The following is a 27,371-nucleotide window of genomic DNA, read 5'->3' as shown; positions in this document are numbered from 1 at the left end:
ACCAGGGCAAAGTAGAGGGGAAGGAGGACCTCTCTCGACCTACTAACCACCCCCTTCTAATACACCCCAGGATGCCATTGGCCTTCTTGGCCACAAGGGCACAGTGTTGGCTCATGGTCATCCTGTCATCCACTAGGACCCCCAGGTCCCTCTCCCCTACACTGCTCTCTAACAGGTCGTTTCCCAACCTATACTGGAACCTGGGGTTGTTCCTGCCCAGATGCAGGACTCTACACTTTCCCTTGTTATATTTCATCAAGCTATTCCCTGCCCAACTCTCCAGCCTGTCCAGGTCTCGCTGGATGGCAGCACAGCCTTCTGGCATGTCAGCCACTCCTCCCAGCTTAGTGTCATCAGCAAACTTGCTGATAGTACACTCAATTCCCTCATCTAAATCGTTGATGAATATATTAAATAATACTGGTCCCAGTACTGACCCTTGAGGCACTCCACTAGTTACAGGCCTCCAACTAGACTCAGCCCCATAGACTACAACTCTCTGGCTTCTCTCCTTTGACCAAAAGTAGTGTGTGGAAAAGAGACACCCAAACAACACAAAAGCCTCATGAACAACAATAACAAAAGTCCTAGAGTTGTGAATGAAACCCAACTAAATAGAAATTTATTCAATATTCCAGTGCACAAAATAAAGTCACTCAATAATTGCAGGAGGAAACACACACACATGTGGAACACATGATATTATCAGCCTTCCAAAAGCTATGTTTGTGTCAGGCAGAACAAGGAATGGTGAAAGGTGGGATGCAGAGTTTCAGAGGAAGCACTACTAAGGCATGGTTGAAAGCACACTTAGAAAAAAGCTGTATGTATGTTTTTAAATTGGAGCTCTCAGGAGCATTAGACACATCTTCATCAAACGTAGACATAATATCCTTGGAAAAGAAAGTATTCACAGTATTTTTGAACAGTAAATATTTAGCAATAAATTTTTTTGAGTGGCTTTTTTGTGTGTGTGTGGGTGAGGGAAGTAAGTCTGAATATATCTGCAAGTGCAGCCAAGTAAGGCACACCAAGACTCACTGTTTTGTGTGCTAGAAATACACATAGAAGTGTAATAAATAAGAGGAAAATGGTTGAATTGTATGCAACTGGTGAATCAGGAAGATATTTGACTTCTTCCATTCTAAGTTTACAGTTGTTAATTTTATTTAAGTCCATAATATAGAGAATAAGCAAGGAGAGAAAGCTGCAGAGTTCTGGCTTTGTTAGTTACCACTCTTAGATGGAAATAGATATGATAGTGGGAGTGGTTTATATTATAGAATCATAGAATCATAGAATAATTAGGGTTGTAAAGGACCTTAGGATCATCTAGTTCCAACCTTTTTAGATAGCTGGCAAATTCTGGTTGTTTTGTGGTTGGGGTACTTTTAATTTTTTACCGTGGAATTTTGGAGATAGACGCTTTAAGAAGAGCTGTGAGATGACAAGGAAAATGCTGCAATTGCTTCTTGCTTTCCCTAGTGGCTTCCAGAACATGAAACCAAAAGCCTGAATTCAGCTATAGTTTTAGGTGCCATTAGCTCTCAGTATGACATAGTATCTATCTAAGTATTGCTCAGCATGAAAGTGGAGCTTTTTCAAAATTTGGGTTTGGGTAGGGAGGTAGAAGAGTTTCCACTATTTTTATTCTACTGAATGTTTGAGCTTCAATGGCCATTGAAATTCTCATATGAAATCAGTTTTCTGTGTCACTTTCTAATACAGCATAACCTTCCAATATCGTTTTTGACCTCTGATAATACAAATCCTGTAACTCCAATATGATATAACCTTGTAGCATAGTATGCAAAATGACATCTTTCTGGGATTCCCTTTAACTATGTTAATACATTTTTTGAAAATGTTATTAGAAAAGTTAGTTTGTTGCCTAAAGGCAGTATATTCCAGCAAGTTTGTGTGCAGTAAACAGCCTAGTTATTTGTCATTAACATAGCTACAGAAACAAAGATGATTAGAAGTAAATTACAGGTTATGTGTTATCTCCATTTTGATGTTTGTTTTTTTTTTTCTTTTTTCCCCATGAATATTTCAGGTTCTGTAGCTCAGTAGTACATAGTGCTTTTTATCATTTTGTGTTTCTGTTAAACTACATGAAAATGTAGTTTGTGTTTTTTATACTGGCTTACAGTGTTCAATGACTTATACAGAAGTGTAAAAATGTAAATTATTTAAATAGTTAGATCCTTCCATTTTGTTTTAATCCACTGCCTGTTTCTGCACTCTCAATTTTTTTTTACAGTGGGAGAGAGTTCAAGTACAGAACATTTACCAACAGGCACAAAAATGAGACTCATTGCTAAAATATGATTGAATTCAGCACGATAAGTTATTCTTTAAATTGCTGTTGTGCATTTTTATTGCCTACTTAAGCAGTAAAATGAATGTGTCATTGGTTATGGATATATATACATCTCAGCATGTTTTACCTAGTATGTCAGGAAAAAGAATACTGCTTCTTAGAATCTGTGATTTTCACATAGAAAAGAACATATAAACCCAGATTGTCTAGTTGTGACTATTTAAAGGAACTTTCAGCAGTAGTGTTATGTAAACTAAAGGAAAAATGATTCAAAGACAATGCTCATGTTTGCTATAATTTCTCAGAAAATTCACAAAATTTTGTCCAGTTGATAGGTGTCTAAACATTTCTTGATGCAGTTTGAATTATAAAATTCATATTTTGCATAGTTCTGGATCTGTTAAATTTAGTCAAAAGAGTATTCATAAACAAAAAATGTGAAAAAGTGTAACTAAAGTAAATATATATACAAAGTGGAATTGTATGAACATTTGCAGTAGTGTTCATACAGTTCTTATGAGTCCTGAAGACATTGTTAAAGATACAAAATAGAATTTAAAAATGGAAAAAAACAGGTTTGGGAAGAAAAATTGCAAGATAAGGCTTTTTTTTTTCTTGTTTGAATCTCCCTGTACTCTGTTGTTTTTTTTTTTTTTTTTGTATTATAATATCAATCTTTCACTGCAGAAAGTAAGTTCATTATTTCTTTTGTAATTCTAAAAATGTAAACAAATGGATAACTTTGTTACCAAAAAAGGAGCTGAAGGGTTGACTCTAATTTCAGCTGCCTCCTGGCATCAGACAAAAACTGGATTTTCCATTACTGAAAAATAAACTGGGAGGCAGGTCACTCACTCACTGTGACCCATAAAGGTTGTTAATAATGATATCCATGTTAAAGCTGACCACTCTTCTTTTAGCCAAGATTTCTAAATAGCCTAAACATTTTTTTTTTGAAGTGGAAAAAATAGACATTGAATACTGCACATTGGTAAATCCCTCAATATTGTAACCCTCAGAAGTAGGTCAGGGTTGTTTCCCATTGGGACACTTTCTCTTTAGAAGTTCATTTGTAGGCTTTTATTAGAGTATGTATGAGTGTAAGAAAAAACATGCAAATACACATGCTCAAGGTAATGATCTATTAATCCAGTAGACATATTGATCAAACATCAGGTGAACTAGCAGCTCATTTAGGGTGGCTATTTAGCATTTAGTCTCTGACATGTAGTTGAGTTGAAAGATATATATTTGCCTAATCAGAAAAAAGAGAAAAAAATTGTCTATGATGTTATTTGCCCAAGAAAACTAAATTTATTAAATGGTTTCTATTTTTTTTTATTATTTTGTAAAATAGAAAATTGTGAGGTTTTTCACCTGACTTCTCTACTCTGTGTGATTAGAAAACTTAATAAAATCATCAATACTTTCATATTTGCATAGATTGGGTCATAAGCCTCCTACATGTACTGTACTTTGTTTATAAATGCCTCCATATTCTTATAGAATACAGTGTCAAAAATTATTGCCTAAGAAATGCAGATGAAGAAGTGGAAACATTGTGGTAAATGAAGAGAAAACCTGCAGACGATATGTAAGACAAGTTTTCATTTTGATGAAGTTCTACTGTATAAGGAACAATAATGTCCCTCTACAAAAAGAGTTCTACATTTCCAAAATGAATAACCTTTGTGGTTGAATGAAAAGCGGATCACCTTTATCAGTGTATGTTATTTCAGCCAAGAAAAATGGGTCTTGTAAGTAATTTTTCTATCATGCTAAAAGTTATATTATAATTCAGAATTATAAGAATTCTAAGAAGCTTTGCTCTGTCATTTTACAATGTAGCTCAAAATTTTGATAGCTGTGGATCAGAGACTTGATCTTATTATTTCAAAGGCAAGATCTAGAGCACAAAGCAGAAGATGAAAAATAAACTAAGGAAAACCATAAGATAATTTGAAGACAGAAACAGAAAATGTACTTTGATTAATTGAAAGGTTAATTACTGAAAGGCATCCTCCGCACTGCATACTGATAATTAGAAAGTGTAAGCAATGTGTGATTTCATTTAACACTATGCAAAAAGCTAACGTGTCATAGTAGACTGCTTGATTCTTCTTGTGTTTGTGAAACTTGGTATTTCATTTTACACTGGAGCAAAATAAAACTCCTTTCTTCCTTGGGAAAGGAAGAAGGCGTGATCACTTCCCATTCCCTTTCAATACCCAAATAACAGGAACTAGTAAAAAAACAGATGCCTCTTAACAGCTTCTCCTGCAGCACACATTTTAATCACTATGGCAAGTAGCTGGTTAAGTATCTTTTCCTTGTTGTGACACAAGATTACAAGTTAAGCGATCATTTTCTTTCTCTGTTCTTCTACTTCATTCTTCCAGCTCCATGTGAGGAACAGTATTCTGCAGAGTAGTGTGACAGCAGGAGAAATAAAAGGAAATGGCATGCTGGCAAACTGCTCTGGTTTTAAACCACAAAAGTGTGCTGCAAAATTTATAAAGATATTAGATAAACTTGGATCATTAAATAAAAAAAAGTCAGGCCCTTTATCTGGTCTGAAAAGCCACATGTATTTTAATCTGAACAGACAATATTTTTTACAGTATATCATTTCTGATGGAGATCACACAAAAGAAATACGTTAGACTGAGAGAGCTCTGCTAGCAAGATAAACCTGTAGTCCTAGACACATGTAATTCCCCAAGCTTTCATCGTTAATATTTTATGGCTCTCACTGATCTGCCCAATCCTGAAGAAAAATGTACCTTTCATTTAAGCAGGCAGGGCACAGAATTTATCTGTATCTCAAAGGAGGTAAAATGCAAACTACAATAGAGATGTCACACCACAGTATTGAGTTTGCTCAATACTGTTGCGTGCATTGAGTTTGCTCAATACTGTTACCTGAAACACTGATCACTGCAGGGAGTGTTTTATTTGAACAACACATATAGAATTTGTATACACAAGTATGTCATCATTCCCATTAAGGGAAAATTATGATGAATGCTATTTGTAGGATGTAACAGCAATGTCCTTGTTATTTTTTCAATCTCTACCTAAACACTTAATTTTATGCAATAATTCCATAAAGTGACATCCATTTCCTTTGCTGCAGACTCCTATAAGAATTATTTCCAGTTTAACCTATCAACATTGATTTATTAACATTAGACTATAAGAAAGAAAAGATTCTTTTCCTACATTCACTGATGACTCAATAATGCATCAAGGAGTATTTATTAGGGTAAAGACACTTGAGGAGACCATATAGTTTAAATAGTTTTGTTGGTGAATCCGTTTGCTTTAGCAATATTTGAAAGTCTAAGAGCAGAAGTTTTGTGCTGTGCTCTGTAGTAACTCTATCAATTATGCTGAAGTATAGCAAGGATAACGCATTTGCCTGTGGCAAAGAGGAAAACATAAACTTACAAAGAAAACAAATACAGGTTATATTTTGGTTATATAAGCTATAAATGAAATTTTGAGACCACCTGAACAGCTTCTAGATCAAGTTCCTTGTTTTCCTGCCTAGGCAGTGCTGTTTGTCTTAGGCCACAAGGACACCACTATTTAATATGCAGACAGCCCAGAGCAAGCAATACAAAACTTGTTATCAGACCAGAATCAGCCATAAAAAAATAGAGAGGCTGAAGTCAGTGATACACTTCTCTCTATCATCTACATACGAGGGCTGATCAGCTTTCTCATCCTTTTTTAACACGGTATGTTGATGTGATATGGAGCAGCTCCTGGAAATCAATCAAGAAGGCTAAAGGCTGTAATTCCACAGGATGCTTATCCTGGCATTACAGCCTTTGTGACAACAGCTGACTCTTTTTAATTCTTCTGTTTGACTAAGCCACACATTATCACAGTATGATAAAAGTTTGATTTGGGAGGGATGTTGTCCTGGGTTCAGCAGTAGCAGTCATTTTTCTCCTTCTTAGTAGTTGGTGCAGTGCTGTGGTTTTGACTTTCTTCCTGGGAACAGCGCTGGTAACACCGATGTTTTCAGTTGCTGCTCAGTAATGTTTACTCTGACCAAGGACTTTGTGAGTCTCATGCTCTGCCGGGGAAAAGGGAATATGGGAGGAAGCAGAGACAGAGCACCTGACCCAAATTAACCAAAGGGGTATTCCATGCCACAGCACATCATGCCCACTATATAAACTGGGGGCAGTTATCCGTAAGGGCTAGATCACTGCTCGGGTTGGGCTGGGTCTTGGTCGGTGGGTGGTGAGAAGTTGTATTCTCTTCCCTTGTTATTTCTCTTATCATTATTATTATTGATGGTAGCAGTAGTGGTTTGTGTTATGCCTTAGTTACTGGGCTGTTCTTATCTCAACCAGTGGGAGTTACATTCTTTCGATTCTCCTCCCCATCCTTCCTGGAGTAGGGGTGGGAAGGAGGGAGAGTAAGCAAGCGGCTGCATGGTTCTGAGTTACTGGTTGGGCTTAAACCACAATAGATGTCTTTGGACAGCTCCGACTCAGAATGCAACTGTGCCCAACAGTAGAAAAGGCCAGCTGTGGCTTGTCTAGCTGTCCTGGGTTCAGCAGTAGCAGTCATTTTTCTCCTTCTTGGTAGCTGGCGCAGTGCTGTGTTTTGACTTTCGGCTTGGGAACAGAGCTGATAACAAGGATGTTTTGGTTTGGCCAAGGACTTTGTGAGCCTCATGCTCTGTCAGGGAGGAGGGGAAGCCAGGAGGAAGCAGAGACAGGACACCTGACCCAAACTGACCAAAGAGGTATTCCATACCACAGCACGTCATGCCCAGGATGTAACTGGAGTTAGCCGGAAGGGCTGGGAGACTGCAGGGTTGGAGGAGGCATCGGTCAGAGCTTGGTCGGGCTGGGGGGGTGAGTTATCGGTTGGCTGGTGGTGAGGTGTTGTATTCTCTTCCCTTATTTCCTTTATCATTGTTATTATTGATGGTAGCAGTAGTGATTTGTGTTATACCTTAGTTACTAAACTGTTCTTAACCCGTGGGAGTTGCATTCTTTTCGATTCTCCTCTCCGACCCTCTGGGAGTAGGGGGAGGGAAAGAAGGGTGGGAGTGAGTGAACAAGTTACCTGACTGGGTTTAAACCACGACACTAGCCAAGGCTTGAAAATCTCCAAGGGCATTCCACAACCTAAGTAGCCTATTCCTGTGTTATATTGGATTTTTCTTTCCCAAGTGTCTAATTTGAAACTCTCAGGATGTAATCTTTGACATCAGCAGAGAAATAAAACTACCATTATTTTGCCTAATATTAAATATTAAAAATAAAAAAAAAAAAAAAATCACTTACAACATTTCATTTGTGTCACCAGATGCAGGAACAGAAAATTTCAGTGCAAAGCCTTCTTACAACAGCTCATAAGAAAGACTTGAAAACTCTCCTAGCAGAATGCCTTACCATTTGAATGTCCAAGCCAGAAACTGAAAGACAAGAAATGAAAATACACTTTTCAAGTCTCATCAACTTTATCAGGAGTGACTGTAGTAATTACTAACAGTTTAGTGCAATAGGAAAGAAATTATCATCTGTAATAAAATTAAAATGTAGATAATATTTAATCATCTATATATTTAGAATCTAAAATTTAATACTCAGTGTTTCCAATGTTCAAGTAAAACTACATCCTCCTATCACATCCTCAAAAGTAGTTCAAAAATCACATCTGGGAAGAAGCAAGAAATGGAAAGAACATAGAAGGAAGCTAAATCACAGTCTGAAACTTTTTATCTCTTTCCAATGACTAGAGTAAAATGTTAGGAAAAGTAAGCTTCTAAATTAGATGCCTTATTTTAATGAATAAAGCCAGCTGAAAATTTGACTGTGAACCCCCAACAAATAACTGATATTTTCATCAAAACTAAGTCAGATGACCCTAATTCTGAAAGCATTATTAAACAACTATATAAAAGGGAGAGTGATACAGTAAGTGGCTCATTATGAATATGACAGCCTATTTCTTATTGTCCTAGAAGCTGTTCAACCAGCTGTAGAGGAAACTGCTGCAGTAAGAAACATAAAGAGAGTAACACAGGAGGTGAAGGGAGGGGAGGGAAGGGAAAGGGAGGACATTGGGATTTGGTCTTCTTGTAGCAAGACCAAGGAGCAAGCAGGTCTTGCTACAGCAGTGGGAAAGACCCAGTATCATTGACACCTGTTAGCCTCTTAATCTGTGGAGATTTTATTAGTTACAGTTTCTTGTTATGCTGGTAAAATGAAACAAGATTTTTTTCCTATGCTGAAATGAAAAATTACAGTCTTACCTAGAACTATAGTTTTATAATTTTCCTCTGTTGGCATGAACTCAGCATAGGGATACAGTATGAACAGAAATGATTCAGCCTGTCCTTTCCCATAAAACCCTTCATGATATTATGTGTTAAATACAAAATTTGGGTAGACAGATGGATTGCTTCTGTGATTCATCCTCATACTAAAGTACCGTTTGTTCTTCAGAACAAAATGAAACCTGAGTAGATAGGTTAGAAAACCTTACAAATAGCAAAGAAAATTGCTGAATGATAAATTATTTTATTATTGTAGACAAAAACTATAGTCAATAGCATATTTGCTTAGACTGTGGGGACCTTAACATGGCTATAAAAAGAGAGCTGTTAAATTATAGATGATTATAATTATAGTAATAATACAAAAGAGAGAATGTCAAATTGCCAGCAGAAAAAAAATCAGAGCATAATTTGGAAATGCAGAACTCTTGTATAACTTATATGCATCCTCAGGATTTTGGAAATGAAAGCTATGAGAATCATATCAGCACTAAGCATTTTAGAGAGGTAAAGATTATTACAGTGTTGGCTAGTCATAGCTTCATCATCATCAATTTATCATGAGGCTACTCGTGCATATGAGAAAAAAAAAAATCTGAAAAAGAAGCTGCAGCAGTCTAATTCTATTCACTGAAAAGTAATTAAAATATGTAACTGATGTTACTGATGTCTAACATTTATATATTGCATTACATTGACAATATGACAATAATACCAACATAGGATAATAACTATTCTAGCTTCTGGCAAATATCTTAGAAAGAAATGACTTCTTACTGAGAAGATTCCACTCATGATAGAGGAAAAAGAACACAAATTAAACTAACCAAAAAGTGAATTGTCCAAAATTATGCTTTCTGACTGAGGCTGAGATAAAGATCTTTGATTTGTGCAAAGTGCACAGATCCACTGAAATCACCTTTCCTGCCATCTCAGGATTTGTTCTTCAGTTAAAGTATTTTTGTTTTTTCACAGTTTCTTTTTTCATATCAATTAATGAAGAAAAGGAAAGTAAATAATGAGTGCTGCTTGTTCATTTCTCACTAGCTACAGAGCAAAAGTTGATGATTGCTACTTTGGTGTATACAAGCTATTGAAAAAAGTAACTCGGAATTGTACCTGGAAAATATTCTTAAATGATGTTTTGAAATGTCTTAGATTTTCATATGTTGCCTATCCATGAAATACTGTCCCAGGTTTCTTTGTGCTAAGGGCAATATCTTATGATGGATGAATTATGGTGTTCTTCTATATCTGTATTGGAAAGGAGTTCACATCAATGATTTTTATAATCTTTATAGTAATCATCAATGAGATTTTTCTTTTTCTATTAGTCATTATGGATGATAGGAAAGCCTGCCTCTGTGATAGATTCTGCTAGTGTTTATCCTTTAATACCTTGAAACCTAGCTAGAGCCTTTCATATAGCACGTGTCATCTGCCAGAAATGAGTGCTGGCAGCTGCTCCGAAACCGAGTGATGGAACTTATACCATTTCTAGAGCAAAGCCTTTCTAGATGTGAGGGGCACTGTGCCAAGCCAGACTATATTTGTACTATGCCGTCACTGCTCTTGTTGCCTGTTGTGAACCTCCAAGATATCTTAATAAAGATTTAAGGAGGGAATGCAGAGGATGGAAGGGGTTATTTTTACATGGAGTCATCTCTTTTAGAAAAAGGAATTTCTAAACTGTAAATAGGGGAACATTTTAAATACATTCCCAAATTGTAAAATTTAATTTGCCTAGTGAAATCTCAGAGTCAGTCTAATTCCTGGAAAATAAAGAAATAAAAATATATATTATGTAATATTTATAAAATATATTTATATTTTGCAGTTGATATCAGATTTTATTGTTTTTCACAACAATAGAGATATTTTCATGTTGGCAATATGGGTTGTAGCATTTAAAGACTTACCTGAATGATTTAAAACTTTAATTAAACATGAACTCTAATCTTTCTGGGCTTCAAAATTGTCCCATAACATAATTTTAATTATTTATTACTTAATTTTCAAGGTAAGAGAACACAACCGCTCACCACCCGACAACCGATACACAGCCTGACTGAGCAGTGATCTTCCCTTCTGGGTAACTGCCCCCAGTTCTACATCCTGGGCATGATGCGCTGTGGTATGGAATACCTCCTTAGATAGTTTGGGACAGGTGTCCTGTCTCGGCTTCCTCCCAGCTTCCCCTCCTCCCTGGCAGAGCATAAGGCTCACAAAGTCCTTGGTCAGAGTAAACATGACTTAGCAACAACTAAAAACATCGGTGTTATCAGCGCTGTTCCCAGGAAGAAAGTCAAAACCACAGCACTGCACCAACTACTAAGAAGGAGAAAAATGACTGCTACTGCTGAACCCAGGACAGTATTCTTTTCTTGTTTGTGAATAAATACATGTTGCTAATGCAAGCATATGAAAATCTTACCGTTAGAATTTAGTAACACATTAAAATCTAAACTTGGAGTTTTTAATAATATCGAGTTGCATCATCTATTTTTAATCTAAGGCCATTTTTAATACCTGGTTGAATTGCCTCTTTTTTCCTGTTAAATGTTATTCATTGGTATGCTAAAATTTCAGAGAGCCACTGTCTGGTTTTGCATTACAGAAGAAGGGCAGTTTTCCTCCTAAATGGTCATTGCCTGTCGAACACCATGTGATCTTTTCAAACATCTTTACTACTCATTTGGAGAGTTTAATAATTGCTACTGCACAGTGCTTTCAAATAATGAGAAAGTTTTCATATATGTGTTCAAATCAAGCTACTCCTTTTTTTTTCCTCAATTTCAGCAGAAATGTAAGCAAGCTGATAAATTTATCATTCAGAAGAATGTAGCTAGGTTGCTGGAATAAAATGCTCTTTCTCATTTACTGGTGCAGGAGAATTGATTGTTCCCTGCAGACTGACAAATGCTAATCTTGTGTAAATGTCAAAATCAGCAGTAAGGTGATCTCCTGTTAAGCAGGGTGTAGGTATGTGGGGTGTTGGAAAGCAGGAAACCTGCAAACCCAACCACACAATCTGAACCCCCAAACATTTCTAAAGGGCAAACTTTTCATAAGCTTCATAAAAATGTCAAGGTTTTTTTTGGCATAAATTCAATGATTAGAGCTGAGTGAACAGCTATAGCGTTCAGCAGTGCCATAGAGCTACTTAAAGATGAGACTCGCACCATGACAGGTTGTGCTGGGAGAAAGTATACACAGTCAATGAAGCCATATAGAAACAGATTGGACCCATAAAGGATTTTTCTTCTCTCATGAATGTAATGCTTTCCCCAAATTTGAAACTGTTTCAAAATAGAACTATATCATTGCAACTTTTGAAACTGTTTCAAAATAGAACTGTATCATTGCAACTAACACTTATTATATAGCAAACGAGATGTATTGTAACATCTTTTTCATATACGCTGTAAAAGGGCAAAAGAACAGCAAAATCTTAGTCCACAGTAAGAGAAGCCTATATGCATCCAATGGATTAATATGGTATCTAAAAAATTTTTCAGCCTGCAAAACATATGTAAATACAGAAAAGATGGAAGGGAGAGAGAAAGGAAGAACAAATTCAAAGTTAATAGTGGTGAATGACAGGAACTTTGTATTTTGTTTTTAACTTTAAATAGCAGAGTAGACTAGTTGCATATTCTATCCTTACATAGTTCTATACATTCTCTATTCTGCAATATTACAGATATTTATTCAGATGTGATAGTAATTAATCTTAAAAATAATTTAACATGAAAAGAAAAAAATATGGAATAATTCAGATACATTTTTGCACTTACAATATATAGATACCTGAATCATAGAATCATAGAATAGTTAGGGTTGGAAAGGACCTTAAGATCATAACTTCAGTGTTAATGAAGAGTTAAAATTATCTTTCTTCACTAAACTGTTACTATAAAGGTATTGTAATATTTTCAGTTTGGTTTGAATGAGAAAAGTGCTCATTCAGATTAATGGAAGCAATAATATTTACAACATATTTACATTGACAAAATGTCATTTAAAAGCTTTTTCCCGAATAATAGTACTCAAAGTCCAACTTCCTTTGTTTATATATTACTTTCAAGTTTAATTTATTTATAGGTTTTATATAAATAAAACTTTGGGCTTTTTTCCAACTAGACGTAAGTAAATAAAAATTAGAAGTATAATTGGTAGAATAAAAGCAGTTTTATGTATGTTAGAATTTTAAATAAACTGATATTTTGGAATGGCGACATTGTAAAAATTATTTAATTTTATGCTTTACTTAGGGTTATATTAATGGCATAATTATGATCTACAGTTGAAATAGACCAAAATCTTTTCAGTAATAGTGCACAAAGACTTTTGAACCATTCTTTTAGAAACTGAAAGTGCTCTTTCAATTTATTGACTTTAGTAGATCGTTATAAATCTATAACCCTCTTAGGACCTACTAAGAATAAAATGCAACTCATATAAAAGACTAATGACTTCCTTTTTAATGTTTCATCAATCTCTAGAATATGTGTCGAAAGTTTACAGGTTGGAGTTTTGGTTGAAAGAGAGCCAAAAAAAAGGCTTATAACAGAGTTTTAAAGCAATTTTGGTTTTCAGTGACTCATAAAAGAAAGTGTTTCTTGTAGTCTTTAGCCCTATTTGACTAAAATTCCTTCACTTATAAACATTAGGTCCTTTCACAACTGATTTCTTATGAGAAAATGACCAGTGCATAATTTATATTGCCACTCCACAAGGAAAGTAAAGCAGTTTGGTAAGAAATACATTCCTTGTGTTCTCTTACACTACTTTGGGTTAAAGAGTTAACCTATGAATGTATTCAAAATGAAGTAATTTTCTTTTTTGTTTTTTTCTGTTTGAGTTTTTTTTTTTTTGATTACCTGAACCAACTGGACATTTAATGAATCATAGAATCAAAGCATCATAGAATCATAGAGTAGTTAGGGTTGGAAAGGACCTTAAGATCATCTAGTTCCAACACCCAGCCATGGGCAGGGACACCTCGCACTAAACCATGTCAACCAAGACTCCATCCAACCTGGCCTTGAACACTTCCAGGAACGGAGCATTCACAGCTTCCTTGGGCATGAAAGAATGTATTCTGCAAAATGTAAGCTCATTACTGGGCAATCACTCTTTCTGAGATTTACAGTGTATACAGGTACAAGTCAGAACCTTTCTTTCACCTCAACTTTGGTCTCCTCACTAGGACATCAAGGTGCTGGAATGCATCCAAAGGAGGGAAACGAAACTGATGGAGGTTCTAGAGTCTTATGAGGAGCTGCTGAAGGAACTGGGGTTCTTTAATCTGAAGGAAAGAAGGCTCAGTGGAGACCTTATCTCTCTCTGCAACTACCTGGAAGGAGGCTGTAGCAAAGTGTGTGACATCACTTTTCCAAGGGAACAAGTGATAGGATGAAAATGGAATGTCCTCATTGCACCAAGGGAAGTTTAGTTTGGATATTAGGAAAAATTTCTTCACTGAGAAGTTTTTCTCTTTTACTGTGAAATGTACCAGGTGGCTCTGTCTCTCCTGGTTTTCTTCTTTCTAAAGATATGTTAAAGAAACAAATATAACTACAGCCAAAACTTTTCCTGGCAGTTCTACATTAACACATACTCACATACAAACACACACTGTTAAGGTACGCAGCACAAATTCCATGTTTCCTTAATGGGAATCTTAGCAGCCCCCTTCTGCTCTTTGCTTGCATTTAGAGTCCTACACATACCCAACAAAAACCTCACACTACCCTACACAGGTACACAACATAAAGAAAGCACACTGAGGAGTCTACCTTCCAGTATTTTAGCAAAATTAAATTATCATCTTTGCTAACCTTTCTCTCTGTCAGCCCAGTAAAGCAGGTTTATATGTCTCTCCAGTCTAAACCTCTTGAAGTGGAGAACCTGTGGCACTCTAGGCATCATCCTAAGTAAACTCTACTCCTATGTGCACCCAGAAGTTCCCAGAGCAAACAGGTTTTTCTGCAGCAGGCCCACTGATGTACAGTCCCTTGGTGGGCCTGGCACCTGAACCTGAAAAACACAGTTCAGTTGTTTGTATTACTTTCTCATGTCTAGGATGCAAAAGATTACTAGGTGTCAGGTATCTACAGATGTTACAGGTGCTGCAAAGGCTAAGTCTCCAGGTGTTAGGCAGCATGGCATTTCTTTCTCGCTGGATAGTGTCCTGTATGGAGGTCAGTGGACAGATGGCAGGACATGGACTTATGGCAACTAGGACCTCAGAATTGAAAATAAACCTTATACTTGTGTCTAATGGAGACACTTTTTCTGCCAGGCAACCCCACTGCCAAACCTCACTGCATCCTGGGTCATGAGGATACTGAACCCCATAGATCCATCCCTGGAACTCAGAGAGCAGAAGACTATTACCCTGACTCTCATGCCTTTAGGCACACCATAAACCACAATGAGCAGAACAAGCCTGTACTTAATATGCTGAAAAACAAATAACTGGAAATGTTGGGACATCATTTGGGACTGGCAGGATACCTCTGTCCTTCTGAATAATGCCTGAACCAGGTAGGATAAGAGCTGCTGAGATCTGAAGGAACTGGTAGCCACCAGCCAGCTGCTACTGCACAAAACCATAGACCTGGAGGATTGGCTGTGAACTACAGGCAGTGAAACAGGCATGGGCAGGCAAGTCTTTTCAAAGTAAACATGTACTTCGTGATAGGGTAAGGAAAAATAATTATTGTGGTATCCAGGAAGAGGTATGTCAATATATAAGGATTTCAATACAGTTTTGAAGCATTTCAATTTTCCGAGTATGTATTTAGCAAAAGAATCAACAGTTCAGTTAAGCTTAAACTACCTCTAGTGTCAGAATTTTTTAACTTAAAATAATCAGAACAACTATTTTTTATAAGATCAGTAAAAGACACTGTCAAATATTCCAGCCAGGTAAGTATGAGATCAATATTAATAAAGATTTCCTGTTAATCTCTTTCACTCTTAAGCCATTCCTGTTGGTTTTGATGGTGTTTGTCTTAGATTAACTATTGGATTGGTGGAAGGAAGTTGGAAAAATAAAAATAAACTTTATCTCGGTTGTTTAAATGGTAAATACCTTTTAAGACTGCCAAATGAAGGCCATATATTTTGCAATAAGGTGTATAGATCACATTCATAAGAAAGAACATGAGGGCTGGAATGGTGTAAAACCAGAAAGCTAAAGGGAGACTGAAAGTTAGCTAAATAAACATGAATTCTCAGAGATATGTTAGAGAATCAAACCTGGCTATGCTATGTGAAAGAACAAAAGGTCCATGTCTTTCTTATGTTGGGGTATCCAGATCTGAACACAGTGCTCTAGGTGAGAACTCCTGAGAGCAAAGTAGATGGGGCAAATCATCTCTCTTGACCTGCTAGTTACGCTTCTCTTGATCAAGGTTCTGAATGAGGAAGGAATTTTGAAGGGAAAACAGCTAATGTGGTTCATAAATGTTTGAGTTGTTAGGATAAAAATTGATTACCTTCCCTTTTTTTTTTTTTAAGAGCGTGAAATTAACCACTTAGTGAGCTATAACATTTATACCATTTGTTTTAGTCTTTAAAATCATTGGCTTTCTCTATAAAGTTTTTGTGACGTATTTTTTTTTTTCAGGAAATCAGACTAAAGTGGTTAGCATAGAAATTTCTAAATGAGGGATCTGGTGATATGCCAGATACAATTAGTTCTTCTACTTCGGTTACCTTTACTTACTTTCTTACTAGGGTTGAAGTAATTTCTCATAGTTCGGGAACACCCCTGGGCCCAACAATAATTTGCTCAACTTGTGTTGAGAAAAGGAAAGCAAGCCGCAGTGCAGCCCACTGTCATATTGACTTTCTTGTCCAACTCTCTTGTTGAGAGTTGTTAGAATGAAGCATGAATATATTTCTGGCCTGCAAATATGCATTTCCCATCCTTGACGGAGGTCTTGGAAGAACAGAGAGATGGCATTCATGTGTTAATATCCAGCTGGTTCCTTCAGATAGAACTGGTTTCCACAGTACAGACCCAAACTCTGAAGGCTTTCACTAAAATATTCTTTCATGGTAATTTCAAAATTGTTTTCCGACAACCTTGGAAAATCCTGATCTACATTATTTGCACAGAGTTTACATTGGACTGATTCATACTGGGTCAAATATTTAAGTATTAATTTATACTGATTTCTTAAGTAGCCTATGCAATAATATATTGTCTTTGCAGATATTTCACTTAATGAAAACCATGTAGAGTCTTACAGTTTCAAAATGACTCTCAATGAAAAGCATAATGACCTAACAGATTTTCACTAATTCCTATGAAAAATATGTATATTTATATATTTAGAAAGCCAAAATGATAAATGCTTGCTGATTATAGATGGAACTCACTATCATTATGGGATAATTTTACAAATGCATTATTAGATTCAAAAAACTAATAAAAGTAATGCTATTCAGTTGATACACTGGAGGGAAGGAGTGCCATCCAGAGGGACCTTGACATGCTTGTGAGGTGGGCTGATGCCAACATTATGAAGTTTAACCATGCCAAGTGCAAGGTCCTACACCTGGGTCGGAGCAATCCCAGGCACAGCTACAGGCTGGGCAGAGAAGAGATTCAAAGCAGCCCTGTGGAGAAGGACTTGGGGGTGTTGGTTGATGAGAAAATGAACATGGGCTGGCAGTGTGCGCCAGCAGCCCAGAAAGCCAACCGTATCCTGGGCTGCATCAAAAGGAGCGTGACCAGCAGGTCGAAGGAGGTGATCCTGCCCCTCTACTCTTGTGAGACCTCACTTGGAGTATTGTGTGCAGTTCTGGTGTCCTCAACATAAAAATGACATGGAACTGTTGGAACAAGTCCAGAGGAGGGCCACGAGAATGATCAGGGGACTCGAGCACCTCCTGTATGAAAGTAGGCTGAAAAAGTTGGGGCTATTCAGCCTGGAGTAGAAAAGGCTGCGTGGAGACCTCATAGCAGCCTTCCAGTATCTGAAGGGAGACTGTAGGGATGCTGGAGAGGGATTGTAGTAATAGGACAAGGGGTAAGGGGTTAAAACTAACACAGGGGATGTTTAGATTGCATATAAGGAAGAAGTTCTTTCCTCTTAGGGTGGTGAGGCACTGGAATGGGTTGCCCAGGGAAGTTGTGAATGCTCCACCCCTGGCAGTGTTCAAGGCCAGGTTGGACAGAGCCTTGGGTGACATGGTTTAGTGTGAGGTGTCCCTGCCCATGGCAGAGGATTTGGAAATAGATGATCTTAAGGTCCTTTCCAACCCTAACCATTCTATGATTCTATGATTCTATTTAGAAATTGTAAGTCAATTTCTATCTCATTGTTACTGAAAGTTCAGTAAAATATATATTTTTGCATGAGTGCTTTTACATGCCCCACAAAGCTTTATTTTAGAACTGTACAGTGGACATCTCTACAAGATAGGAGTAGTATTTCCTGACGTACAGTGAATGGAGGAATGTGGGTATTTTGTGGAATCTTTCAGACATAATAACTGCTACACAGTTGAAAAACATTAGGTCAACAACCCAGCTGATTCCTTTAAAACCCTGGTTAACCTGAAACTGGGAAGCAGAGTAAAATGTGTTGACCAGTTTGACACAGCCAGTTTGTAAACAATTACTGTTGAACTAGTTTTTCCTTGGTCAGGTATCAGCTCCACTAGTTTGCTGCTTTGCTATTGAAGTTTATGTGCCTAATGAAAATATTCAGTTTCTAAGAGTCAAATATATCTCCTTAATGTAAAGTCATGAGAGCTTTTTCAAAGGATATATAAAAATGGCACCTCATCCTTTCCCTAAGAGAAACTGATCAATAATCCTTCAATTTTTTTACCACTTAAGACAACACAATTTTAGGTTATATTAGTATCTTCTTTATCAATTATTTAGCTCTTGGCCTTAAATATGCAATTTAAATGCATGACAGTCCACTGTACAGTTCTAAAATAAAGCTTTGTGGGGCATGTAAAAGCACTCATGCAAAAATATATATTTTACTGAACTTCCAGTAACAATGAGATAGAAATTGACTTACAATTTCTAAATAGAATCACAGAATCATAGAATAGTTAGGGTTGGAAAGGACCTTAAGATCATCTAGTTCCAAATCCTCTGCCATGGGCAGGGACACTTCACACTAAACCATGTCACCCAAGGCTCTGTCCAGCCTGGCCTTGAACACTGCCAGGGGTGGAGCATTCACAACTTCCCTGGGCAACCTATTCCAGTGCCTCACCACCCTTACAGTAAAGAACTTCCTTATATCTAACCTAAACTTCTCATTTAAATTTGAACCCATCACTAAAATTTGATAACCTCTCACCTGCATGATGTCTGACAGTTGTTTTGAAAGAAAGAAATTGAAAATGCTTATTTATCTGTCACCACCCTGTAGGCTGGGAGGTATTCAGCTCCATGAGATTCTATCAAGGGAGTAGAGTTTGTTTCTTCCTCTTCTTCAGACAGAGGTCTTGCAACAACAAACATTTCTTCTCTGTAGACCTGCCTATGTGTCTGTGGACTGGCAAGACTTTAACTTGACATGGGAATATTTAGCGATTCTGGCAGGCAGTACTGATGGAATACGGGTGATAAATGAGAAAAAAAGGTTATTTTTAATATTATAGAAACTCTATGAAATCCAAACAGAGTATAACAAGAGGCAACAAAATCACTGCATCCAGAGGGTATTTCACTTGTCAAATCATAACATTTTGTCAATTGCACATAGTTTGTAAGAATCATCTGTAGCAGGAAACATTACACATCCTAAATACTAGTGGTTTTGTTTTTTTTAATATGGCTCAATAGTCATGAAAACAAGCTTTAGCTAGCATTGAGTCAGAACGTGAACATATTCAGTGTAGCAGTGGCCATAAATGTATACCTATGTACATATACATAAATATATACATATGTACACAAAGCTGTATCATTTTCAGAAATATAGGATGCCTCTTGCCACATAGACTAATATTAAATTATATGTAGTAATCCTTTTTTGAGGTTACTGTGGCTTCAGTATTATTAATTTTGTATAGCTGTAGCCATAAAAGAAATAGGGAGATTTAATCCAAAATTATAACACTGCCATAAACGGATTTCATTAAAACACTCAGTGTAAATTAAAATAATATTTAAAATAAGAATTGGAACGTAACCTTGACATGTGCAATAATATTGGAATGGTCAATGGCATCAACTCAGCACTCAGCACTCAGCACTCAAGGAAAGAAATGAAAGATAAGACAGTACATAATAATGACCTATACTTGCAACTAAAAAGAAGCATTGAGTAAATGATGATTAAAAAAAAAAAGAAAGACATCTTAACATTAAATGAACACTGAATTAAACCCCAATATTAGACTGTTTTTTTAGTGCTGTAGTAAGTGGTTTAGAAACATCTTTGACTTGAAGATTGCATTTAAATTTTTTTTTATCATTCCAAATATACTTGGAACATGCTATAAATTTAACTAAAATAATCACATTTTTCACCTGTATAGGCCTATATAATGAACCACTAAAATCCAATCACATCTGAAGAAACATGGAGATGGGTGTTTTAGTATTACTTCAAGCAATGATGAGTTATCTGGAGTGAGGAAAGAAAAACATTTGGTTTTACATCAACTTCAACATAAAAATAGACAATGATAACCCATCAAAAATAAGATTTTGCATGAGGGTACAGTAATAGGAAGGTATGGGTTTGCCTCCCGAGATTCTACAGATTTATTTGTATCCATGTGATACAACCAATTACAAAAAGAATTCAGAGCAGGGGCTTCTCTGTATTTTACAGGTTATAAATTCAAGATCTCCAATACTACAGTTAAAGAAAGTCAGTTACAGAGTAGAATATTTAAAAGTATCTTTCCTGAAAAGCTGAAACTTCTTTTATTAAACCATTATCGTTAGATGCTGATATGACCACATTTCAGTATCTGCCAGAGCTAGGATTACTGTTGTTAGCTGGTATTAATGTCATATAAGAGCTAATGTACAACACCACAGCTGCTCACAGAAGCAGGACAGAAAGTGCATTTATTACCACAGTGTGGCTTAGTATTAAACTTTGCGCTGTTTTCCTCACATGTTAGTGAAAACTGCAATTGTTCTAAAAGTTGTTTTATAATTTTTCTCTTTGATAACCACTTGGGAGAAAAAGCACACGGAATATTTGCATGACTGCTAATCAGTGATTAATTATGGTTATCTCTTATTACTTATGTGACACAGCTGTAGAATACTAGAGCTCTAATTACCCTGGCAGAGGACAATAGGGCTAGGGCTCAAGTTTGCCAATTCTATGACCTTGCTTTTTTCTCTTCACTATTTGATTTGGCCTAAATGTAGTATGAGCTCACAGGTTCTTTGTTGTCAAAAAAAAAAAAAGTCTTTATTTGGGAATTTTCACTTAATTTAGTTTATAGCAATTTAAAATTAGATTCTGATTACTGACTTGTATTGAGAAACAAAGAAGACATCTAGTGTCTCAACTCTCTTTCTAACATACAATTATACTCAGTCCTTTCAGCTTCCATCACCCAAATCCTGCCATTTATACCCAGCACAAGATTCCATGCTATTCTCTGGAAGCCCTAAACTGAAATATCTGATTATGTATTGGGCTTTGCATAGGCCTTATCCAGGCAATGTACCTGCAAGAAGATTGGAGCTGTCATTAAGGCTCTGAAAATCTTCCCTTACTCTGAACTGGATCTCAGAATATGAGGAAAAGTGGACTTACACTGATAATGGGAGTGTAGTAGCTGTTCTATCTCAGCACGAAAAGTGTAAGTTCTGTAGGCTGAAAAATCAGCCTAAATTTGCCTTACTCTATTCTTACTCTGGATTTCCCAGAAACACTTAATGTAAACAAATCAAATACAGTTAAGAACCCCACCATTTTTAGAAAATCATTCAGGAAAAGATAATAGTTAGAATAACACATTACTCAAAGGTGCAACTATTGTCTGGAAAAAACTCTTATGCTTCATTCTGATTCCACTGATGACTATTTTTCCATAAAGCAGAATGATAAATAACATTTAGAAATTTAAAGCTGAGTATGCATATTAAGCAGTTATACTTGAGCAGTTTAGATTAATTTTTAGGTTCTATGAGACAAAATAATAACATAATGTCCAGTATTTATTTGGGTTTGTTTGTTTGTTCTGTGCTAGGCTACTTGTTTATTTTTTTCAGCTGATGTGAAAGAGATGTTAAAGACATCATCCCACAGGTACAACTTTAAGCTAAGACAGTTGAGTTAGAATGTAATTAACTACATTGCTATTTGTCTTTTTTTTTTTAATTTAATGCTAAGTACTTCTTTCTTCTGCTTCATTTAGTGCTTAATATTTTAAAGGGATTTTTATCCCTGTGGTGAGTTAAATTTTAGCCTACATTTATCCCAGTCATGTACATTAAATGCAAGAAATTAATGTTATAGAAGTATTTTCCATCATGACTGTCAGAGAGCTGGAAAATCTTTATCTGAAATTACCCTAAAAGACTTTCCAGTTGTTAGCAGCTAAATTCTATAAGATACATTTGATTACAGCAAACACTGATGCATATATGCAACAAATGGAAATGGTTGTAGTTACAGAGAGAAGCTGACACTGATGTTATCAAAAGATTCAAGCAAAACCTACATCTTAAACATTTTTAGTGATGGAAGCTTAGCTTTAAAGACATTCAAACTTGAATTCAGTCTTATTGAAAAAGAAACCCAACACAAACAAGTGAAAAAAAAAAGGAAGCAACTAAAAAAAAAAGCAAAGAGAATGTAGAAAGACAATTAACAGTGGAAAGACAAGATCTAACAGCATTTAAACATTTAAATCTTCTTTCTGAAATATACAATCCAGTAAACATATAAAGCTCAGTACATTTTTAAAAAGCATTGATTAATGGAAGAAGTAGGCAACATGAAAGACAAGAAATAAGGAGAATAAAGAATAAAGCTGGCAAAAGAATTACGTGCATATAATAAGCATACTTAGGTTGTAAATTAGAAAGTGATGTTCTAGGATAACTTTCTAATATCAGATAAAGGATTTAAAACCAGGCTATATAAGAGATGGAGGGATCTGTATTAGAAAAGCAGTTGTAAGGCTTGTCAATATAGACTGGATTCAGTAACATGAGAAATTCTTTCCACTTTAACATTTCAATTCAGTGAATGAAAGAACTTATAAAGAGATAAGATTGAGCTGAATTGATTTTTTTTTTCTGACTTAAAATGAAAGAACTTAAAACCTGAATACAGACAGTAATTTTTTGGGGAAAGTACTTAGTAAGGAAGAGGGCCAGAAGGCAAAATAATATACTTGAAAATGCTTACCTCTGTAGGTCAAATATTTAATTTCTCTTAGAAAAAAAAAAGTAGCAAAAGGGAATACAGTAACTGACACTCACTAAAAAGTCCTATATATGCAACAGCTAATGACTTCAGTCCACAGGCAGGAATAAACCATAACAAGAGGTGCATTTGACGGCTTTATTAGTAATTCTGATGACACTGAAATCAAATAGGTCATTCACAAAGTAGAAGCAATGCTATATTACTAAAGATTGTTATAAATAAATAGGGCAAGTATGCAAGGATAAAGTCAGAAAGGTTAAGGAGAGAAAAGAGCTCTCTGAGATCATTAGAAACACAGAGCTAAGCGGTGATAATACAATAGATACGAAGAAGAAGAGAAAGTCTAGTTCCATTCCTAATCAGGGAGGGAAAGCATTCAAGTGATCTAGTCTGAAGAGCTAAAAAAAAGAACCTTTTTTCTCTTTGTATGTTTAACAAAAAAATTATTACTCAATATTCACACACACAAATTAAAAAATAAAATAAAATTGAAAAAATAGAAATAAACATCAAAAAAGGGAAAGAACAGTTTGAAACCAATTCTTATAAATTAAAATATTTGAAGAGAAGAATCTGCTAAAACTTACCTATGAATCCTGAAAACAAAAATAAATAAAAATGACCAACATATTTTTGGATTTTGGTTTGATCCTGGGGTCTTACAAACATTGGAAGGAACCTTTAAATAAAGTGAACACTGAAGCAAGGTGGAGGAAAGAGAGTATCTCTTTTCAGTAAAGGGAGAAAAAGCAATCCCTGGGGAATCATAGGCCAGTCAGATTCTAGTTCTGCTGTTTGAGATTATACTAGGAAAAAAAATTAATATATTATTTATATATTTACTTATATATTTATTTTTATTTATAACAGAACATTGAGTATCCTGACATGTATTTCTCTATAAATAAAAATACCAGGACAATCTAATTTCCAACTTTGTAATCATAATTATCTTTGTTAGAAAAAAAATAGCAGGTGTGACAATACACTGAGCTTAAATAACCTTGTAAAATTGTCTAACTATTCATAATCAAACTGGAGAGAAATAGTGATTTGACAGTAATTCCTTTACAATAAAAAAAGGGTTTTTCTGAAGAACACCTGTCTTGATTCCTAGCTTAATTACAAACATGACATCACCATGGTCTTGTCTTGTTCCATGGATTCCCTGAAAGTTTGTCTGCCTTAGTTTCTGATAATCAAGGAAATATGACATCTAGTAGAACATTTGTTATAGTAAACTAAAGCAATTTTCTACTTGAAAAAATTCTTTCTTCTCTATTAAGCTGCCCATCTGAAAAACTTAAAGTGTCAGACTCTTCTTCATGATTTGTAGAAGAAAAAAAAACTTAAAAAGCACTATTTTAGTTGTATGGAAAAAAATTACTTTTTTTAATATTTATAATCCTAGATTATGTAGGGGTCAATATCTACTTGGTTTGAAGACCAAATAATTGTTTGATCTTTGTTAGCTCTTGATACTAACATCCAGAAAGCTTTGTATTCTTATTCAAATTATTTTTAAGTTCTCTCAAATGGGAATTTATTTAGAATAGCTGTTGGAATGAAGTTGATAAGTAACAATTCCAAGAGAAAATGCTTGTCTTCCCAAAGGTTAATCCACATGGAACCCAACCACAAATTAGAAACACTGCATATAAAGAGACCAGAGTTTATCTTCCCTTTTCACTCAGGTTTCAGACTCTTCTGATTTGCCAGTAGGACTGCCTGTTATGGTTTGTATAGCTGTCCAGGATGGAGGCAACTGAGAATCACAAGAAATTTAATATTGGACAGCATGGGAGTATTTGTAAACTGCTGGTATTCTAACATTAGTAAATTAGGTTAGATTTGAAGCGACAGCTCTGCATTAACGCAAGAAAGAGCTAAATCTCTGTGCTTCAAATGTACCCTTTGCATATTGTGAGACCACTGAGAGGATTTTTTGTTGTTTTTTGTTCTTTTTTTTTGCTACAGAAGAATCATCATAGAAAATTGCAAAAAAAAAAAAAGCATGGGAAAAAATGTCAATTCACCTAATTAATTGTAGCATGGTAAAGAAGAGGAGAATGTATTACAGAAAGCTTAAATGCTTTCAACCTCTCTTTTGAAAGATTAACAGTGGCATCTCAATGTGAGAAAAACAGTCCAGCGGGAGGCAAGTTCTGAAAAAGGTCTTGAATACCTAAAAAGACAGGAAATCAATAAGGCCTGTAATTATTGGCACAGAGATCTAATGAAGTGTAAAACTTTGGTGTAACAACAAATTAAAACTCCGTTAAAGTCCATGGATAATGAAGACCAAAAAATGATAAAGGAAAAAATACAGTTTTTTCTTTTTTTTTTTCTTTTTTTTTTCTCCATACAATTAATTCAGTTTTGGTTTTTCTTTTTAATGTGAGAAATAGCTGAGGAAGACTTTAAATGGCAATTTTAATGGCACTTTAAGTCTTATTATGTGGCATACCTAAGCTCTTTTTAATACTTCCCAGATAGATATAGAATTTTAAACTACTAAGAGGTTTCACTGAAAGCACTTGAAAATTAATACAAAACATACTACAGGCAGGTTAATTGGGTTCATTTCATGAAAGTGTACTCTAAATTAGCTAAGTTTATTTTTTTTTTTCTTGGCAGAATAAAAGGTCTTTGAAGCTACTGCCATTGAGCTTGATCTTGTGATGTAGAAGAGTCTGACTGATAGCAGTGGGAAGTGGAAGCTGTAGTTTCCATGTAGTTTACACAGGGGACTCTCAAAAGCATTTGTTGTGTATGGAGGATGAATCAGACAGCTTTGCCAAATATTTGCAGTAGAATCAATGCCCTTCTTGTCTTACTCTATGATTACTGATGGATAAATCTTCCATTTATTATGAGTCATTGTTTTCATACAAACCAAGCTTCTGACGGATAAAATATTTCCTGTGCACTGTTACACACATATTTTCCTTGTATTCTACTAACATGTTAGTAGTTAATTTAATAGATATTAACACACTGCACAATAAAATCTAATGACCCCAGAGCAGAATGTTAGTCACAACTTATTGTATCCATGAATTTTCTCTATACATGCAATCTGTCTGCATGCATAATGACATGTAGATAATATTGTAGAACTTTATTGTAGAATAAATAAATATTTATATCAGATAAACATTGTAGAATTTTATTGGATGAAGCACAACAGTTACAACACAGAAATAGTTATAGATTTTAGTTTTCTAAATGCTATCAAAGCAAACAGAATGACACCAACAACAAAGATAAGAATTTAGCAATCAATTTAAGTAAATTGCAATGTTAGGGCAACATAAATCACCTCATTTTTAGAATTTGAGTGTACCTATGTAGAAATTATGTGCTCTTAGACTAGAGTATAAAAAAGCCAAAAACCTTGAGAACACGATTACAGTATTTAAATAATAGCCTATAGTAGGCCTTTATAGTTTTCACACAGGAATCTCACCTCTGCTAACTAATCCACGTCCTCAGTTCTGATCCAGGACACTTTTCTTGACTGTCATTCCCCCACGTGATGAAAAATGCCCTCCTGGTGATGGTGGCTGTCCATGTCTTTCTCAGTAACTGCCTGCTAACTCCTTGGCAGAAGAGCCCTATTTTCCCAGTTGCAGCTTAATTTTCTCTCAGGCTTTGAAAAAATGCAGAGGAAGCATCACTTAGGCAAAGAGATATAAAAATTATGCATGAGCAGAATTTGACCTCCGGCCAGGCTGGACTATGTGTTAGATGGTCTTCCAAGCATATTGGGAAGATGACAGTTAAGAACTCTAATTATAAACATCAAGATTCTGAGCATCTCATGTTAGTAATATGCCATACTTTAAAGACATTTTTAATGCCCAAAATAAGTTAAATGCAAAACCAGAAAACACTGTTACCAGCCCATCAGATATACTGAGCTAAACCATTCTGCTTGCATCATCTCTTCATCAATTTCTGCTGTGGGATTTGAAACTACCTGATTCTGACAGAAACCTGAGGAACAATAGAGATAGGAGAGAAGCCATGCATTAGGAATAAATCACTGCTGATCATAACAAGAATCTATTCCTGTGAAAAACCTACCTTTTTCTTCCAAAGTGTATGCTTTGCTGATGGAAATTGCCTAACCAATGACATGTAACAATTGAAGTTACACTGTGTGATTCTTATCAAGTCTCATTTACGTTAAGAGTCTTTTTCTGAGCTTGTTTAGGTGGAAAATTCACATTAGATATACTACTTTCCTTAAGCCTTTTCCTCCAAAGCCAAGAAGATACCTATATATCCTGTCCTTTGGTAGACCTTTCAACATATTTTGATTTCATAGTAC

General features: G+C 35.6%; 1 protein-coding gene across 8 annotated transcripts in view; it reads right to left on the bottom strand.

Annotated features, from left to right (window-relative positions):
• Positions 1 to 27,371, bottom strand: part of MGAT4C (MGAT4 family member C) — a 389,392-nt gene that overhangs the window by 24,551 nt on the left and 337,470 nt on the right. For 7 of the 8 annotated variants that reach the window (XM_057429368.1, XM_057429365.1, XM_057429370.1 and 4 more), the window contains one exon: positions 7,639 to 7,769. The gene's annotated coding sequence lies outside the window, so the exon portion shown is untranslated. Of the gene's footprint in view, positions 1 to 7,638; positions 7,770 to 26,504; positions 26,653 to 27,371 lie in introns of those variants that run through there. The other variant, XM_057429372.1, reaches the window with a different exon arrangement.

The sequence above is a fragment of the Pezoporus wallicus genome, unplaced genomic scaffold, assembly GCF_028554395.1.
Source record: "Pezoporus wallicus isolate ANWC-B61680 ecotype Strahan unplaced genomic scaffold, APGP_CSIRO_Pwel_v1 contig_5069, whole genome shotgun sequence".
NCBI classification, from domain to species: Eukaryota; Metazoa; Chordata; class Aves; order Psittaciformes; family Psittacidae; genus Pezoporus; species Pezoporus wallicus.
The sequence above is the reverse complement of the archived record's forward strand: the minus strand, read 5'-3'. Positions and strand labels throughout refer to the sequence as shown.